Source organism: Phyllobates terribilis, unplaced genomic scaffold, assembly GCF_046119375.1.
Source record: "Phyllobates terribilis strain yellow unplaced genomic scaffold, ASM4611937v1 Scaffold_8__6_contigs__length_399053987, whole genome shotgun sequence".
In the NCBI taxonomy this organism is placed as follows: Eukaryota; Metazoa; Chordata; class Amphibia; order Anura; family Dendrobatidae; genus Phyllobates; species Phyllobates terribilis.
This window is the reverse complement of record NW_027362768.1, coordinates 296,351,823-296,371,027: the sequence shown is the minus strand read 5'-3', so window position 1 is coordinate 296,371,027 and position 19,205 is coordinate 296,351,823. Positions and strand designations below refer to the sequence as shown.

Genomic DNA, 19,205 nt, shown 5'->3' with positions numbered 1-19,205 from the left:
CGGTGTTCGAGCCGTTCGGCGAACACGAACAATTTGAGAAAAATTCGGCTGCTCGAGGTTATGTTCGATAACTGTTCGTGCACCAAAATCATAACTGGATTTTTTCTCAGTAATGATGAAAATTAATGTTAATACGCAGTTTGAGTGTACAGCGGGGTGGGGGGAGGGGCAGGGGATGGATCTCTGCAGGAATAATGAAGATCTCCATTTTTTTTTCTCTTTCCCGCATTTACAGTGGGGAGGTGCAATCTGTCAGCCTATCAGCAGCGCACACACGGAGCGAAGTGCTTTTTTTCACACAAGCAAGAGCATGTGTCATTGGCAGTGTATGTCACATGTCCTTGCCCTATAAGACCAAGCCATTTTCCCCGTTGCCACCATTTTCTCACTGCTGCAGCTGCGTGTTAGACGGCACCGCTGTTGCTGTGTGCGCTATACCTTGTTAATTTCAAGCCAATTTTCGCACAAATCTACAGATAGCTTGGGAGTAGGGAATAGTTGTGATTGCAGTCCTTTTAAGGACTAGGTTACAGCATTTCCTACGACTTTTATCAGGCAGGTCTGTGCTCTTAAATAGATAGATTGTGGGAGTAAAGACTAATTGTAATTGCAGTCCTTTTCAGGACTAGGTTACATCAGTTCCTATCAGTTTTTGCCAGGCAGGTCTGTGCCAGTGCTGTGCAAGTTTTTTTCACAGCATTTGGCTGAATCTAGCAAAGCTAATCCTTTTTGGCCTATTGCAGAGTGTGTTAGTCAGTGGAGTAGCCTATCTGTGTTGCAAGATATACCACCTGTGTATAGAATACCAATTTTTTTACTGCACCTAGTGAAGTAAAATCTTTTGGGCATAGCATCATTCTATTAGTCCATCTATACTGACCTCCATCAGGTTGCAAATTGAATATAATTTTTTTCTGCATCTAGCTCTGAAAAAATATTGGGCTTCTAGCTGTGTGTGGGACTTGTTGTATTAGTCCATCTATACTGACCTCCATCAGGTTGCAAACTGAATATATTTTTTTCTGCATCTACCTCTGAAAAAATATTGGGCTTCTAGCTGTGTGTGGGACTTGTTCTATTAATCCATCTATACAGACCTCCATCAGGTTGCAAACTGAATATATTTTTTTCTGCATCTACCTCTGAAAAAATATTGGGCTTCTAGCTGTGTGTGGGACTTGTTGTATTAGTCCATCTATACTGACCTCCATCAGGTTGCAAACTGAATATATTTTTTTCTGCATCTACCTCTGAAAAAATATTGGGCTTCTAGCTGTGTGTGGGACTTGTTCTATTAATCCATCTATACAGACCTCCATCAGGTTGCAAACTGAATATATTTTTTTCTGCATCTACCTCTGAAAAAATATGTGGCCTTCTAGCAGTGTGTGGGACTTTCTCTATTAGTCCATCTATACTGACCTCCATCAGGTTGCAAACTGAATATAATTTTTTTCTGCATCTAGCTCTGAAAAAATATTTGGCCTTCTAGCAGTGTGTGGGACTTTCTCTATTAGTCCATCTATACTGACCTCCATCAGGTTGCAAATTAAAAATAATTTTTATCTGCATCTACAGTACCTCTGAAAAAATATTTGGGCTTCTAGCTGTGTGTGGGACTTGTTCTATTAGTCCATCTATACTGACCTCCATCAGGTTGCAAATTGAATATAATTTTTATCTGCATCTAGCTCTGAAAAAATATTTGGCCTTCTAGCAGTGTGTGGGACTTTCTCTATTAGTCCATCTATACTGACCTCCATCAGGTTGCAAATTGAATATAATTTTTATCTGCATCTAGCTCTGAAAAAATATTTGGCCTTCTAGCAGTGTGTGGGACTTTCTCTATTAGTCCATCTATACTGACCTCCATCAGGTTGCAAATTAAAAATAATTTTTATCTGCATCTACCTCTGAAAAAATATTTGGGCTTCTAGCTGTGTGTGGGACTTGTTCTATTACTCCATCTATACTGACCTCCATCAGGTTGCAAACTGAATATATTTTTTTCTGCATCTACCTCTGAAAAAATATTGGGCTTCTAGCTGTGTGTGGGACTTGTTGTATTAGTCCATCTATACTGACCTCCATCAGGTTGCAAATTAAAAATAATTTTTATCTGCATCTACAGTACCTCTGAAAAAATATTTGGGCTTCTAGCTGTGTGTGGGACTTGTTCTATTAGTCCATCTATACTGACCTCCATCAGGTTGCAAATTGAATATAATTTTTATCTGCATCTAGCTCTGAAAAAATATTTGGCCTTCTAGCAGTGTGTGGGACTTTCTCTTTTAGTCCATCTATACTGACCTCCATCAGGTTGCAAATTAAAAATAATTTTTATCTGCATCTACCTCTGAAAAAATATTTGGGCTTCTAGCTGTGTGTGGGACTTGTTCTATTAATCCATCTATACAGACCTCCATCAGGTTGCAAACTGAATATAATTTTTTTCTGCATCTAGCTCTGAAAAAATATTTGGCCTTCTAGCAGTGTGTGGGACTTGTTCTATTAGTCCACCTATACTGACCTCCATCAGGTTGCAAATTCAAAATAATTTTTTGTCTGCATCTAGCTCTGAAAAAATATTTGGCCTTCTAGCAGTGTGTGGGACTTTCTCTATTAGTCCATCTATACTGACCTCCATCAGGTTGCAAATTGAATATAATTTTTATCTGCATCTAGCTCTGAAAAAATATTTGGCCTTCTAGCAGTGTGTGGGACTTTCTCTATTACTCCATCTATACTGACCTCCATCAGGTTGCAAACTGAATATATTTTTTTCTGCATCTACCTCTGAAAAAATATTGGACTTCTAGCTGTGTGTGGGACTTGTTGTATTAGTCCATCTATACTGACCTCCATCAGGTTGCAAATTAAAAATAATTTTTATCTGCATCTACAGTACCTCTGAAAAAATATTTGGGCTTCTAGCTGTGTGTGGGACTTGTTCTATTAGTCCATCTATACTGACCTCCATCAGGTTGCAAATTGAATATAATTTTTATCTACATCTAGCTCTGAAAAAATATTTGGCCTTCTAGCAGTGTGTGGGACTTTCTCTTTTAGTCCATCTATACTGACCTCCATCAGGTTGCAAATTAGAAATAATTTTTATCTGCATCTAGCTCTGAAAAAATATTTGGCCTTCTAGCAGTGTGTGGGACTTTCTCTATTAGTCCATCTATACTGACCTCCATCAGGTTGCAAATTAAAAATAATTTTTATCTGCATCTACCTCTGAAAAAATATTTGGGCTTCTAGCTGTGTGTGGGACTTGTTCTATTAATCCATCTATACAGACCTCCATCAGGTTGCAAACTGAATACAATTTTTTTCTGCATCTAGCTCTGAAAAAATATTTGGCCTTCTAGCAGTGTGTGGGACTTGTTCTATTAGTCCACCTATACTGACCTCCATCAGGTTGCAAATTCAAAATAATTTTTTGTCTGCATCTACCTCTGAAAAAGTATTTGGGCTTCTAGCTGTGTGTGGGACTTGTTCTATTACTCCATCTATACTGACCTCCATCAGGTTGCAAACTGAATATATTTTTTTCTGCGTCTACCTCTGAAAAAATATTGGGCTTCTAGCTGTGTGTGGGACTTGTTGTATTAGTCCATCTATACTGACCTCCATCAGGTTGCAAATTAAAAATAATTTTTATCTGCATCTACAGTACCTCTGAAAAAATATTTGGGCTTCTAGCTGTGTGTGGGACTTGTTGTATTAGTCCATCTATACTGACCTCCATCAGGTTGCAAATTGAATATAATTTTTATCTGCATCTAGCTCTGAAAAAATATTTGGCCTTCTAGCAGTGTGTGGGACTTTCTCTATTAGTCCATCTATACTGACCTCCATCAGGTTGCAAATTGAATATAATTTTTATCTGCATCTAGCTCTGAAAAAATATTTGGCCTTCTAGCAGTGTGTGGGACTTTCTCTATTAGTCCATCTATACTGACCTCCATCAGGTTGCAAATTGAATATAATTTTTATCTGCATCTAGCTCTGAAAAAATATTTGGCCTTCTAGCAGTGTGTGGGACTTTCTCTATTAGTCCATCTATACTGACCTCCATCAGGTTGCAAATTAAAAATAATTTTTATCTGCATCTACCTCTGAAAAAATATTTGGGCTTCTAGCTGTGTGTGGGACTTGTTCTATTAATCCATCTATACAGACCTCCATCAGGTTGCAAACTGAATATAATTTTTTTCTGCATCTAGCTCTGAAAAAATATTTGGCCTTCTAGCAGTGTGTGGGACTTGTTCTATTAGTCCACCTATACTGACCTCCATCAGGTTGCAAATTCAAAATAATTTTTTGTCTGCATCTAGCTCTGAAAAAATATTTGGCCTTCTAGCAGTGTGTGGGACTTTCTCTATTAGTCCATCTATACTGACCTCCATCAGGTTGCAAACTGAATATATTTTTTTTGCTGCATCTACCTCTGAAAAAATATTGGGCTTGTAGCTGTGTGTGGGACTTGTTCTATTAATCCATCTATACAGACCTCCATCAGGTTGCAAACTGAATAAAAAAATTTTCTGCATCTACCTCTGAAAAAATATTTGGGCTTCTAGCTGTGTGTGGGACTTGTTCTATTAGTCCATCTATACTGACCTCCATCAGGTTGCAAATTGAATATAATTTTTTTCTGCATCTAACCCAGCCAATAGTTTTGGCCTAATACCACAGTTTGGCCACTCAGCTCTGCTCGGTTCCCATCCATTGTTTTTTTGTGCAAACAACTCCAGAGTTGTGAATTAGTTAACCACCAAAATGAGTGGAAAAAGGCCTGCTGCTGGTGGAAAGGGGAATAGGCGTGTTGGGAAGGGGAAAAAAGGTTGTGTCCGTGGGGTAGGTGTTAAAGCAACAGTAACATCTGCAGAAGAAAGACCATCTTCCAGCCAAACTAAAATGTCTACTTCTTTTAGCGGACAATGTGATAAGATCCCTTTCTTACGGCCATGCCAATCGCTACAAATTCCAGATGAGGCACAAAAACAGCAGGTGCTTCAACGGATATCAAGTGCTCCTTTAAGTGGGCTCTCCTCCACATCAACTTCAACATCACAAATACTCCAGTCCTCAAAGGTGTCACCCCAATCGCACTTGCTTCCTCACAGCTCCCAAATCTCCAGCTGCCCGTCTGAGTATGAGGTAGAACAGATGGTTGAGTCTGCAGAGCTGTTTACTCATACTATAGCCTGGGAATCAGAGGTCGACTCCAGCGCTTCTGTGAATCCAGACGAGGAAATGATCTGCACTGATGCCCAGAATCTTTATGAGTCGGATCCAGGACCAGACGCAGAAGGTTCTGACCATAATGTAGACCCTCATTCCCAAACTGTAACTCCTGTTGGTGGAGACAATGAGGAAGACGATGATAAGACTCAAATACCTGATTGGAGCGACAACTTTAGTTTTTTGTCAGGGCAGGAACAGGTTGGCTCTGAGGACGACGGGTGTGATAACGCACAGGGTGATGATGATGAGGTTGGAGATCCCACTTACTGTCAACCCACAGTCAGCCAAGAGATGAGGTCAGCAGAGGAGGTGGAGGAAGATGCTAGTGACGACGAGGTCAGGTTGCGCCTTCCTGGACAGAGACGTAGTACTGGAAGCACGTCAACAACTGCATCCTCAAACACAACTCTGCCTCTCACCACAAGTCGTGGTGGCTCTTCAGGTCGCATGGGTGCTAAGCCTTGCATAGCCTGGGCATTTTTTCAGATCGATAAAGATGACCCAACTCGTGTTATCTGTAACATTTGTCAGCAAAAGCTAAGTAGAGGCCAAAAAATACATAGTTTGAGTACTTCATGCATGAACCGGCACATGGACATGAAGCATAAGTTGCAGTGGGAAGCTCAGTGTGCTACAATGCGGCCTAGCCGGCCGGGCCAACCACCGTCTGCCATATCTTGTGCATCCGCGGCCTCTTCATCCTCTGTGACTGGGGGGACAGCAGTCACACCTGTTTTGGGGCGCAGACCTGCCACCTCTTTACCCGCAACAGCCAGCGTGATTGGCAGGTCATCATTTTCTTTGGAGGTGGTAACACCAGCTGGTGTTGAGCGCTGTCCGACATCGATAGCACCACCTTTGGATCAAGGCAACCTAACATGTCTGCCTGCATCTTCCTCACAGACCGGCAGTTTGCCGGGGACACCCTTATCAACCCCGTCTAAGCACAATAGCCAGCCCTCGGTCCCTCAGATGTGGACAAGTAAAAGACCATTTCCTCCTAGCCATGAGAAAGCTAAGAGGTTGAATTTCACCATCTGCAAGCTCTTGGCTACAGAAATGCTGCCTTTCCGCCTGGTGGACACAGAGGATTTTCGAGACCTTATGTCCGTCGCAGTGCCCCAGTACCAGATGCCCAGTCGGCACTACTTCTCAAAGAAAGGTGTGCCTGCGCTCCACCAGCATGTCGCACACAACATCACCGCTTCTTTGAGAAACTCTGTGTGTGACAGGGTGCATTTCACCACAGACACTTGGACGAGTAGGCATGGACAGGGGCGTTACATGTCGCTGACTGGGCACTGGGTAACTATGGTGACAGCAGGACAAGGGGCTGCTGTCCAAGTCTTGCCGTCCCCACGAGTTGTGCGTCAATCCTCTTTATGTCAAAGTTCCTCCACTGCTTCTGCCTCCTCAACCTCCTCTCGGTCTTCCACCTGCACCCAAAGCCTGTCTGGTCATGCCACAAGCTTTCTAACTGCGCAGAAGGGATCCTGCACACCTCCTTACTATGCTGGCAGTAGGGCTCAACGTCATCAGGCGGTTTTTACATTGAAATGTCTGGGAAATGTGAGTCACACAGCTGAGGAGTTGTGGTCAGCTCTGGAGAACCAATTTCATGAATGGTTGTCTCCACTGGACCTGAAACCAGGGAAGGCCGTGTGCGACAATGCTGCAAACCTGGGTGCGGCCCTTCGCCGGGGCAATGTCACACACGTGCCTTGTATGGCTCACGTGTTGAACCTGGTTGTCCAGCAATTTTTAGCCCACTATCCCAGACTAGATGGCCTTCTGCAGAGGGCACGGTCGCTGTGTGCTCACTTCCGCCGTTCGCATCCCGCAGCTCAGCGACTTACATCTCTACAGAAGTCGTTGGGCCTGCCACTTCACCGGCTAAAATGCGATGTGCCTACCCGGTGAAATTCAACTCTGCACATGTTGCAGCGACTGTGGCAGCACCGACAAGCCCTGGTGCAATACGTTCTGACGTATACCCTGGGCCAACGAGATCCAGAGGTGGGGCAAATCACGCTGGAGGAGTGGTCTCAGATCAGGGACCTATGCACCCTTCTGCACAGTTTTGAAATGGCAACGAAGATGTTTAGTGCTGACGATGCCATTATCAGCATGACTATTCCGGTGATTTACATGCTGGAGCACATGTTAAACAGAATTCGGAGTCAGGTGGTGGCACAAGAGGAGGTGGAGGAAGTAGAGGAGGAGGAGTTGTATGCGGAAGGGCTAACATCTGCAAGGTCCAGACGGTCGGCAGCACCAAGGCGGCAGGCATGTGAGGGTGGGGGAGATGGTTTTACCAGGGAGCATGGTAGCAGCCAAACTAGTGAGGAAGGTGCAGGAGCCCAGGAAGAAGTGGAGGACGAACTGATGGAAGACTCATCAGATGAGGGAGACCTTGATCACATTTCTGTTGTGCGAGGTTGGGGGGAGAGGACAGAGGAAGGAAGCATGATTGTTACCTCGCCACCAACACAACAGGGACTTGGTGCTCCTGGATGCGCAACACACATGAGTGCCTTCTTGCTGCACTACCTGCAACATGACCCTCGAATTGTGAGAATTAGAAATAATCCTGACTACTGGGTTGCCACACTGTTAGATCCCCGGTACAAAAGTAAATTTGCAGAAATTATTCCTGCCATAGAAAGGGATGCACGCATGCAGGAGTATCAGCAGAGACTGTTGCAGAATCTTACATGTGCTTTTCCACAAAATACCAGTGGTGCACGTAGTGAATCTCACAGTTCCAACTTGCCAACCGTGGGACCGTCAAGTGTTCAGCACTCAAACCGTAACAGAACCACAGTATCTGCTGGTAACATCAATTTTGCGGAATCATTTCACCACTTTTTTAGCCCATCCTTTGCAAGGCCACAGGAGACAAGAAGTCTGACACATAGTCAACGCCTAGAGACGATGGTACAGGAGTATCTCCAAGTAAACATTGAAGCCACGACTGTGTCACTGGACCCTTGCTCTTTTTGGGCTTCCAATCTGGATAAATGGCCAGAGCTAGCCACTTACGCCTTGGAGATCTTGTCATGCCCCGCAGCCAGCGTTCTGTCTGAACGTGTGTTCAGCGCTGCTGGTGGTGTGCTGACAGATAAGCGCACGCGGCTCTCCACTGATAATGTAGACAGACTCACGTTCATAAAGATGAACAAATCATGGATCGGAAACGACTTTTCTACCCCTGTGTCATCCTGGGGAGAGTAAAAGCTTGATGATTGGTTAAAATCACCCTACCAACCGTTTTAAGCTTTCAAATTACTAATCATGTTTATCTGTATCTTGGCTGGAAAATAATTTGGGCTTTGTAGCAGTGTGCAGCACTGATTCTATTAGGCCATCTATAATAAGCTCCACCAGATTTAAAATTACTAATCATGTTTATCTGTATCTTGACTGGAAAATAATTTGGGCTTTGTAGCAGTGTGCAGCACTGATCCTATTAGGCCATCTATACTAAAGCTTCACCAGATTTAAAATTAATAATAATTTTTAGCTGCATCTAGCCCGGAAAATAATTTTGGGGCTCCGAGATGCGCAAGACACATAAGTGCCTTCTTGCTGCACTACCTGCAGCATGACCCTCATATTGTCAGAATTCGAAGTAATCATGACTACTGGGTTGCCACACTCTTAGATCCCCCAAACTTTTCGATCAACCTTTTCATTTTAATAAAGACCAAAAAAATGGTCATTTTTGAAATTATAAGCATTAGCAGGTTGTTAGAAACTGAAATCAAACAGTTTTCAACTCAAAACTTTATTCTAGGTGATGTTACATTTTCACATAGGACCCCTTATTTGAAAGGAGCTTCTGAACTCTCTCGTCCATTGAATTTGTCAGGTTTTGGATGGTTTCTGCTTCAATTGTTTTGCATGAGGACAGAATACCCTCCCAGAGCTGTTGCTTAGATGTGAACTGCCTCCCGCCATCATAGACACTCCTTTTAATGATGCTCCAAAGGTTCTGAATGGGGTAGAGGTCAGGGGAGCATGGGGGTCACACCATAAGTTTGTCCCCTTTTATGCCCATATCAGCCAGAGATGCAGATGTTTTATGTGCAGCATGAGATGGTGCATTATCATGCAAAAAAATGATCTTGCTGTGAAATACACGGTTCTTCTTCTTGAACCATGGCAGGAAGTGCTGTTTGAGAAAATCCACATACATTATGGAGTTCATCTTTAGCGCCTTCAGGGATCCTAAAGGGGCCGACAATCTCTCTCCCCATGATTCCAGCCCAAAACATTACTCCACCTCCTCCTTGTTGGCGCTGTAGCCGTGTTTGCGTGGGGTGTCCATCAACCAGCCATCCTCCACTCCATCCATCTGGACCATCGAGCGCTGCACGGCACTCATCCGTGAACAAAACAGTTTTGAAATCAGTCTTCATGTAATGTTTGGCCCACTGGAGCCGTTTCTGCTTGTGTGAAGTGGATAGAGGAGGTCGACAGGATGGCGTATGCACAGCTGCAAACCTCTGAAGGACCCTGCATCTTGTTATTCGGGGGACGTTGGAGGCACCAGCAGCTTCAAAAACTTGTCTGCTGCTATGACAAGGCTTTTTTGCCGCTGCTCTTTCAACCTGACGTAATTGCCTGTAGGAAAGAGTCCTCAATTTGCCCTTATCAGCACGCACACGTGTGTACTGTGAATCAGCTACATACTTCTTGATTGCCAAGACACTTCATCCTGATCATCGCACAATGTTGATTGTAGTCATGCCTTGACCTAAATGACTCACCCCCTGGGCCAGTGCTGTAGTGCGGCGCGCGTGCGCGCGGGGGATACCCGGAGCCGGATCCGATGGGGGTAGTAGTCTTCGTGTGGCGGTGACCCGGTCCGCGCCCAGGGTGGTCAAACTAAGTGGCAGTTATTGGTATGATGGTATTAGTGTCCGACTACGCCACCCGCTGAATGCGGCCATGAAACCGCCGCTGCAGGGCAGACCGCTGAGGCCGGTGGTATAGGTGCGCAGCAATGTTGGTACAACCCCCAACGGGAGAGGCACGGCCCCAGGGCAGCGGATGTGGGTGATGCTGGGAGTGACGGTGTGGATGTCCCAGCACTAGCGGTGCGACAAGGAAGCACGGAGACACGAGGGTACAGTTCAGGGCCCCCACTGATGGTACAAGGCAAATTCCCCCGGGAGCACTGGCCAGCAGCTGGGGCCCGGTCAGTCTGCGAGCAAGCCGGAGTCCCCCTGGCCAGGTGGAGCTGCAGGCCCCCCCGCCAGCCCGCACCCCCCCCGGCCACCCCGCCTTCGGCGGCTACAAGTAGCCCACGTCCCCGGGTACACCATGCGGCGCTCACCCGCACGGCCGGCGACCCGGGGCCTCCCGTTAGCCTCCGCTCCGGGACGGCGGCGCTGGTCCCTCCGCTGCGACCGAGCCTCTGGGCCCCCACGGCCAGAGGACCCGGAATCCCCCGCCGGATGGACTCCGCCGCTGGGCATATCTTAGTCCCCACAGCCTCGGACTCCCGCGTCCGGTTCTAGTACCCTCTCCCAGGGCGAGCCCCGCACAGCTCCAGCCCCCGGCGCCTCTCCTCAGCTCCCACAGAGCTCCTGATGTCTATCTGTCCCTGTTTCTGCGTGTCCAGACCAGACTCCGTCTCTGTCTGGAACTCCTCTCACTAACCCTGCCTCAGCCCCAGTTTATGTAGGGGAAGTTCTTCCCCTCCCAGGACTGGGCAGGAGGTGTGGCATGCTTAGGATTCCTGCCCAGGAGACCTCCCACCTGCTCACAGACGTAATACTGCTATTACCGTGGAAACCAGACCCCTGGGGTGCCACATAAACACTCCACAATTTGTTGCTTCTCAGCAGCCGACACATCCTTTTTCTTTCCCATTTTGGCAGAAAATGTAGGCTGCTTAATAATGTGAGACAGCCTTCTTAAGTAGTCTTGCCTTTCATTGGACACACCTGCCAAACTAATTAGCACAGGTGTCTGCAATTGCTTACAGTGATATAAAGAGCCCTGACACACATCACCATCAATGAGTTTAACTGACAAACAAACAAATTCTTCCCTTATCACTCCTAAACACTTTTTGCATAATAATTTGGAACACAGTGTACATGTGCTTTTCCACAAAACACCAGTGGTTCACGTAGTGAATCTTACAGTTCTAACTTGCCAACCGTGGTCTGTATGGAGTTGTTCAATAAAGGGCCCAAAATTAAGATAACATAGATGGGAGAGGTCTCTATGAATAGGAATTCCTAAGTATTTGATACCCTGTGAGGGCCAGGCAAAGGGAAAGTTGGACTGGATGGAATCCTATATGGATTTGGGGAGGGAGACATCGAGGGCCTCAGACTTCGCTGCATTGATTTTAAAATTTGACCATGTAACAAAGTGATCTATTTCAGCCATAACAGCATGGATGGATATATGTGATTGAGTGATATATACTAGGACATCATCAGCAAATAGAGAGCACTTGTACTCGGTGCCTCCCACCTCAATCCACCTAATATTGGGGTTATGGCGAATTGATGAGAGCAGGTGCTCCGTCACTAGGATGTATAAGAGAGGGGACAGAGAACATCCCTGCCTTGTCCCATTGGTGATTGTGAAAGGTGATGAAAATGTTCTGACGCACCCCCTGGGCCTTGGGACACCCGGAGCCGGACCCTTTTTGGTGGATGCTGGTGGTTGTAGTCTTCGTGGCGGCGACCCAGTTCCGTGGCTCAGGGCGGTCAAACCAGTGGCGGAACTATTTATGTGGTTTTGATGTTTAAATGTCCGACTACGCCACCCGTGGATTGCGGTCAGAGTGAACCGCTGCTCCAGGGCAGACCGCTGAGGCTGGTGTTGTGGGTGCAGCAGAGCGTAGCATAACTCCCCACGGGAGGAGTATAGCCTCAGGGCAGTGTATGCGGAGGATGGGGGTGATGGTGCAGGGCAGCAGCAGTAATGACACGGAGTCAGTGATGCAGTCCAGGGCCTTTACTCACAGTTCTTATTATCCAGACCACGTCTGCAGGTAACAGCTGCCCACGTCGTACTGTGCTCACCTGGTGAGGGGCTCAGACAACTCCCAGATAACTTTGGAGCGCTTCACAGGACCCCCTTTGTGTGTCCTTTGTCTGGCCTTTCTTACCAACCCTTCTGTCCGGCTGCCTCGGGCCTCCTCTTGGTAAACTTGGCGCCAGTTTCCCTGACCCTATGTGGTGCCTTCCTAGCGGGTGTAGCGAGGGGCTGCGCCACATAAAATGTCACAGCCTCCTGTTTCTAGCTGAGGGTCGTTTCCTGCCTCCACTAGTTTCGGGGACCGGACTCCCCCTTTGGCCTGACCCCTCCACGCAGGTGGATTCGGGCGTGCGGTGGCGACTCGCCTGTCCGCACCCCTGGGATCCCTTCGTTCCTCGTTCCTGGAGCCTTCTCCGCTCCTCTTCCTTCCTTCTCCCTCTTCCAGGCCTGGGCCTCTGTTACTAGGCCCGCCTCCGGAGCAGAGCTCATGCAGAGCCCCTGCTCCCTGCCACTTCTGCTCAGACTTCTCTGCACTGAACTAAGATGGTGCCCACCTTTTATACTCCCTTCTCAATGCACCCAGGAACTGCTTCCTCCCTGCTCCTGCACTACAGGGTTCCCCTTCCTCAGTGTTCCCTCCCCCCACTCCAGCCAGGGACAGGGACTGTCGTGCCCATCTCAGGGGCATATTGGTCGCCCTGCCCCACGGCAATGTGGTGTAATGCATGCAGGTGTCGGGTCCTGATCCACACTACATCCTTACCTGAGAGTGAGATATCACACCTCTGGGTGAGGTGCAATACCTCTGTAGCAACCGAGCCCTCAGGGTGCTACAGTTCCATTTATCTTCAGCCTAGGTGACGTATTGCGATACAGGACCGTGATTTTGGCTATAAAAGGGTCCCCTAGACCCCTACCCCAAGCTTTTTAAGAGAATCATATATGGCGTGCCAGGAGACTCTATGGATTGCTTTCTCAGCATCCTACGAGAGTATCTAATTACAAATTTTTAACTGCATCTAGCCCAGGAAATACTTTGTGCCTAGTAGCAGTGTCTGCTAGTCAGCGGATTATCCCGGCTGTTAAGCAAGCTACACCACCTGTAGTTTGGACACTTAATTTTTTCAAAGGAAATGCTTCGGGACCACGGGATACTCAGTGAAGAGCATCAGGAGGCACCCCAAGGCATAGGGGCTGGGACTGGCAGTAGGATGCCTTGCGGTGGACAGCCGAGCTCGATCCTTATAAAAGCTTTTTAACTGCAGCAGCTTTAGTGGACGCTACTGGAGCTGGAATTACGCGGCTGCTGGCATGAGACTTGCCCTCCAATAGATCCTTGTAAATGGATTTAAAGTGTATTCATTCAAATTAGAGAGACAATTTAAATTAAAAAGCTTAGAGCTGCCTCCACCACAGGGGGGCTCGCTCGACCCACCAGCGGACAGGCACCAGTATTGGGAGAGGGGGGCTGGCCGTCAGGGTTCACCGCGGCTCTGGCACAAACCCGGCGACGCGGAGGTGGCACGGGCAGGAGCGGACTGAACGTGTCGGCTTCTCACTTTTTGGATTTTAGAAGGGCATGACATGCCTATATCTGTGTCTCCCCCTCCTTTTACTCCTCCACCTCTTTTCTTTTCGCATGACTATATGTACTTGTCACTTTTCCATGTGTTAGTTGTGTCTTCTGAGCAGTTTGTCAGCTTTTGGACACCTTTGAAGGTGTTTTCTATGTGTTTCTATGTGTTTTTGTTTGCCTGCCATTGGTTTTAACGGTGTTCGAAGGTGTTCGACGAACAGTTCGACGAACAGTTCGGCGAACACACGGGTGTTCGACGAACCGAACCGAACTCGAACACTACGGGGGTGGCTCAACACTAACCGGTAAACTGCGTTTCTGATATGCTTAGAGTGATCATTAATATAGGATAATAAGCTGCGATTGTTCTCGGCAGCAGATACACTGTTTACACAAGACGACGTGCTGCCAAGAGCGATGATCATTTAGCTCAACGAAACTAGCGTTTTGCTTTTTTCATAGGGTGAGCGGCAACCTAATTACACTGCACGATTACTGGAAACTAGGGTTCCTAGGAACTCTCATTGTGAATAATTATTAGTGTAATGCACCTTAAAAGGGTACACTCAAGTTTTCTCTGGAGCAACACACAGCTCCATAGTCTCCTTATTTCCTGGATTTGGGGCTTGGGGTTGGGCAGCTACTCCTCCCTAAGTGATCGTTCTAGTCAGTGGCAGTGCTGTACCATCAGCAGAACTTGTGCTGAGCTTTATAGTTCTACTGTAAGGGTCCTTTCATATTGCATTTAGCCATACGCTTGGTGGCCCCGTTGTGGCATGCATCCAAACCCCCCCGCAAAATGGGATTCAGGCTTATGGGGGGCCATAGACTATATTGATGCTGACAGAACGAACGGTCGCTCTGCCATGCATCATTTTCGGGCGTGTACGCCTAATGGAGGTGGACACTCAGATATGTTAGACTGCACCGAGCGTGTGCCTAAACGCAATGTGAAAGCACCCAAACACATTCAGCTATCAGTGACTTGTTTTCAGTCTACACTGTTATCACTATATTTGCATATAGAGATAACAGTAAATTTCAATGGCTCTGGAAGCTGCCGATGGTGGGGGATTGTGATTTTGCTAAATTTATAACAGCAGCTTGTGAGGAGCGGGGGGGGGGGGGGAGCGAGGTAATTAGCTAATTGCTGTCTAGAAATCAATGGGCGGAAGGGATGTGTTTGATATGTCAGCAGTTAACTCCTCTCCTGAAATGTAGCTACTAAGCATACTCAGTCAAACATTCGTAGCCAAGCCCCTTCAGAAACATGCTGTACACTATTAAAATAAAAGCTTTCAGATCAGGAGAATCCCTTGCAGATAAAAAAAAATGCAAGTTAATAATAAGCTTGCTTATTTTCATGCTGTCTAACTAACTAAAGCAATTTTTTTAATTAATTTCCTAAAAATCGCTGTAAAATGATGCATTTTTGCCTCAACATATGCTATGTAGGTGTAATGTGTAAATACAGCCTTACAGTTCTACAGTGTCTTATGGATTTTTCTAGCTCTATTGTTAAGCTGATGATATAGAATGATTAATATTTTCCTCCTTTTCTATATTTTGTTTAGTATTAACTAGTCTCATAGTGTTATATTTTGTTTAAGAGTTTTTAAGGTTTTATATTTGGTCCAATATTTTCTTATCTCATATGCAATGCCCTGAGAAGCTGTGCATTATGGGTAATACACTGGGAAAGACATGATAGCTAAAAATTCTCATAACATCTCTGAGAGGGGTGCGACTGGCAGAACTTCCAATGGGAACTTTCCATGCAGCGTTACATTTATCTGTAAATGGCATAAGAAAATTGCTCATAGGGGAATAAACAGAATTGCTCATGCTCATGATTGGTGTGCATTCTTTTCTCCGAGCGCTCGTGACTAAGAGGGCTTATTTTCACAATTAGGTCTTACTGGTGATCATGTAATCTTACTTTGGGTTAGAACAAAACAGCTACAACACTGTGAACTGTGATGTCCTCTATTGAGATCCAACAAAAAAATGGATGCTGCATTTCCTGATTCAGCTTATATATTGGCTATGATGGTCCTTCCTGATTGGGTGAGCTAAAATATGTGAGGTGCAAGTGACTTGCCCCCTGGGCCGTGGGGCACTCGGAACGCGGCTTCTGCGCAATGATGGGGGTAGTAGTGGCGACCCGATCCCGTGGCTCAGGGTGGTCAGACCAAATGCTGTGGCAGTCTATTAGTATAGTTATGAATGTCCGACTACGCCACCCGTGGATTGCGGTCAGAGTGAACCGCCGCTGCAGGGCAGAACGCTGAGGCTGGTGTTGTGGGTGCAGCAGAGAATAGTATAACTCCCCACGGTAGGAGTGTAGCCTCAGGGCAGTGAGCGTAGATGGTGGGGGTTGTGGTGCAGGGCGTCCCAGTACAGTTAGTGCTGGCGCGGTAAGGAACACAAAGACAACGTGTTGCAGTCCAGGGTCTTTTACTCACAGTTCGTATACTCCAAGCCACTTCTGTAAAGGTAATGACTGCCCAAGTCATGCTGCGTCCACCAGGTGAGGGGCTCGGTCAACCATCAGGCAATTCAGGAGTATGGCACAGGACTCCCTTCTGTCCTCTCTCTGGCTCATGCCCCACCAGTGACCAAACTTCTGTCCAGCTGCCGCGGATCTATGCGGGCAAACGTGGGCTCCGTTTCTCGCTATCCTATATGGTGCCTTCCTAGCGGGTTTGGCGGGGGGTCGCACCAATAAATGATCACGACCTCCGGTTCTTAGCTGAGGGATGATTTACCTCCACCAATTTGGGATCCGGTACCCTTGTTCTACCTGACCCTTCACCCGATATCTCGTGGGTTCTTAGGGTCCCTTCTGCCTTCTTGTTTCTGAGCCTTTCTACTTCTCTGTCTCTTCTCCTTCTTTCCTGTTCCTTCTTCTCCCCCTTCACTCGGCCTCTTCTCCAGGCCTACTTCTCCTTCCTTTCTCATCTCTGGCCCCGGCCTTCTCTCCAGGCCTGCCTCTGAGCAGAGCTCCTACAGAGCCTCTGCTCCCTGTCACTTCTCCACTGAACTTCTCTCTTCTTCTCCCAGAACTAAGATGGTGCCCAACTTTTATACCTCCTCTTCTGTGTGTCAGCTCAGGTGACCTGCACCCAATAAGCTCCTTCCTATGCTCAGAACCCAACCCCTATCTGCTCCTACACCACTGTGTTTTCCTCCCCCCTCCCCACTCCAGCCAGGGACATAGTCAGATGTGCCTGCATAAATATATAAATGGGAGCACCGTAGAGCAGTCCCCCGGAAATGGGGTGTGTGTGGTGTATGCAGCTAACTGAGCCCTGGTCCATACTCCATCCTTACCTGGGAGTGGAATACCACACCTCTGATTGAGGTGCAATACCCCTGTAGCGGATGAACCCTCGGGGTGCTACACAAGGCATTATGGGGAAGCCAGTTCAGCCACACCTGAGATCACATGAGCTTTCCCTAGCTGAAGCAAAATTCTGCATTGTATAAAATTGTAATGGCCATTTCAGTCAACTTGCACAAAGTGAAATGCCCAAACTGACATGAATTCATCAATTGAATTTGCATTGAATTGATTCAATCATTTCTAGTAATGTTGCACTTCTTTAGATATACCATATGCCTAAATGATCACTGTCATTTCAGCAAGCTTAGGCATAAATCAATAGTATTATCAACTATAAGAAAATCCCAAACTCATCTCTCAAAAATGTATTTAGCAATATTTGAAAGTGAATGATAAGATGGACTGAGGGACCAGGTTACATGCTGCCCATAGAAGTTTATAACAGTGGAGAAGGTTGGATAAGTTCAGAGTATGATGGTCATAATTTTTCATCAGGCGGTGTGTTGCAACAGTTCTCTACACAACAACTACACTTTCATTTTTATAAGATAAAGACAAATTTGACAATCCCTTTTTATTTCTTGTCTTTGTAATTAACTCCTTTGTGACAGTGTCACGGGTGTAGAAAAACAACCACTGCACTACTGGACAGAGGTGCTCGAGTAGGGTCCAACCCCGTACCGCAAATGAGAATAACCTCGGCACTCAACAGTTCAAATAAAAAGAATTTTAATGCAGTTCAAAAATCAAAATAAACGTTTCGGTCAATCTGAACTTCATCAGTAAATTGTTGGACAGAAAGCAGAGAACAAAAAATAAAACAAACATAAAAATAAAAAACGTAAAAAAGAATAAATAATAAAAGTAGTACAATGCAACAGAAAATGAAATTATGTACAGATAGCTATCATGATGTCAAACAGTGTTTAGACATAAAGTATCTTTCATTTAAACAGATGTGTTCTGATAAAATCTAATGAAAGTGATCAAACAGCAAAGTAGTTACTACCTACCTGACTGCTTGTGAGTAATCAAGGATGGGTGATGGGGGGAAGAGGACACAGTGTCTCTAGTTGCTAGGGTTTGTGTGGGAAGAAAAAGTGAAATACGGAGTGCCCAAGGCATGGAGGCTGTGGATGTCAGAATGAGAGGTGTAAGAGCAGTGTACCTGAAACCCCAAGGTGGTGCATGTGGAAAAGCTGTACACATGGCTAGTAGGGGAACGTGGTATCCACCGCATGCTCTTGGTGTTGTGCAGGTGGTTGGGGGCAGGTCACTATCTAAAGGCAGAGGGTGGGACTAGTGATGCGGCTGACCAATCGCCGCTAACCGGCAAACCCTGGAATGGGAACAGCGACACCTGACCAACATAGAGCTGTATTGTGCAACTCTAACGGAGTATTTGCGGGTCCAACGGATCCCAAGGTGGTTGATGGTACCCATGCGTCCCACCTTGTTTTCAGACCAACCCGATTACTGTACTAAGTTTGAACAGATTCTGAATAAGTGTTCATTCGATTTGATGAGGCTAACAGTTGATTTTTTACATAAGGCCATCATCTCCACAAAGGAACAAATCAAGAACATTGAGTCACAACTTTCCTCAACAATCAGTCCAGAAGAACTGAGTACCCTCCAGAGCAAGATCAAGGGCAATATTGACTATCACCGGAAAGACACCGAGGCCAGGAAAAGAAACAAGTTCCTAAGATACACCAAAGATTATGACCATAATAGAGTCTATCAGTGGCAGGACAGATATTCCTCAGGTAGAAATTCCTACTGATTCGACAAATCATCCACTGAATTCTCCTCCTCCTTGTCAGAGCCAGACAGGAGAGATCCATTTGTTCCTTCTTCTAATTTTTTATGACAACAAAGGAGACGCTAAAGAAGAAGAAAACGAGAAGAGGCGGGCAACACCAGAGGCAGCACAGACTTCATCCGATTGACCCACTCCCAGGCACAGCCCCCCTGGTGGTAAATACCTCCTCTAAAACCCTTAGTATTGTCCAATTA

At 46.3% G+C, this 19,205-nt stretch overlaps 1 protein-coding gene across 1 annotated transcript in view; it reads right to left on the bottom strand.

Annotated features, from left to right (window-relative positions):
* LOC141157341 (inter-alpha-trypsin inhibitor heavy chain H3-like) overlaps positions 1-19,205 on the bottom strand; it is a 308,234-nt gene that overhangs the window by 176,127 nt on the left and 112,902 nt on the right. The gene's annotated exons all lie outside the window — the stretch shown is intronic.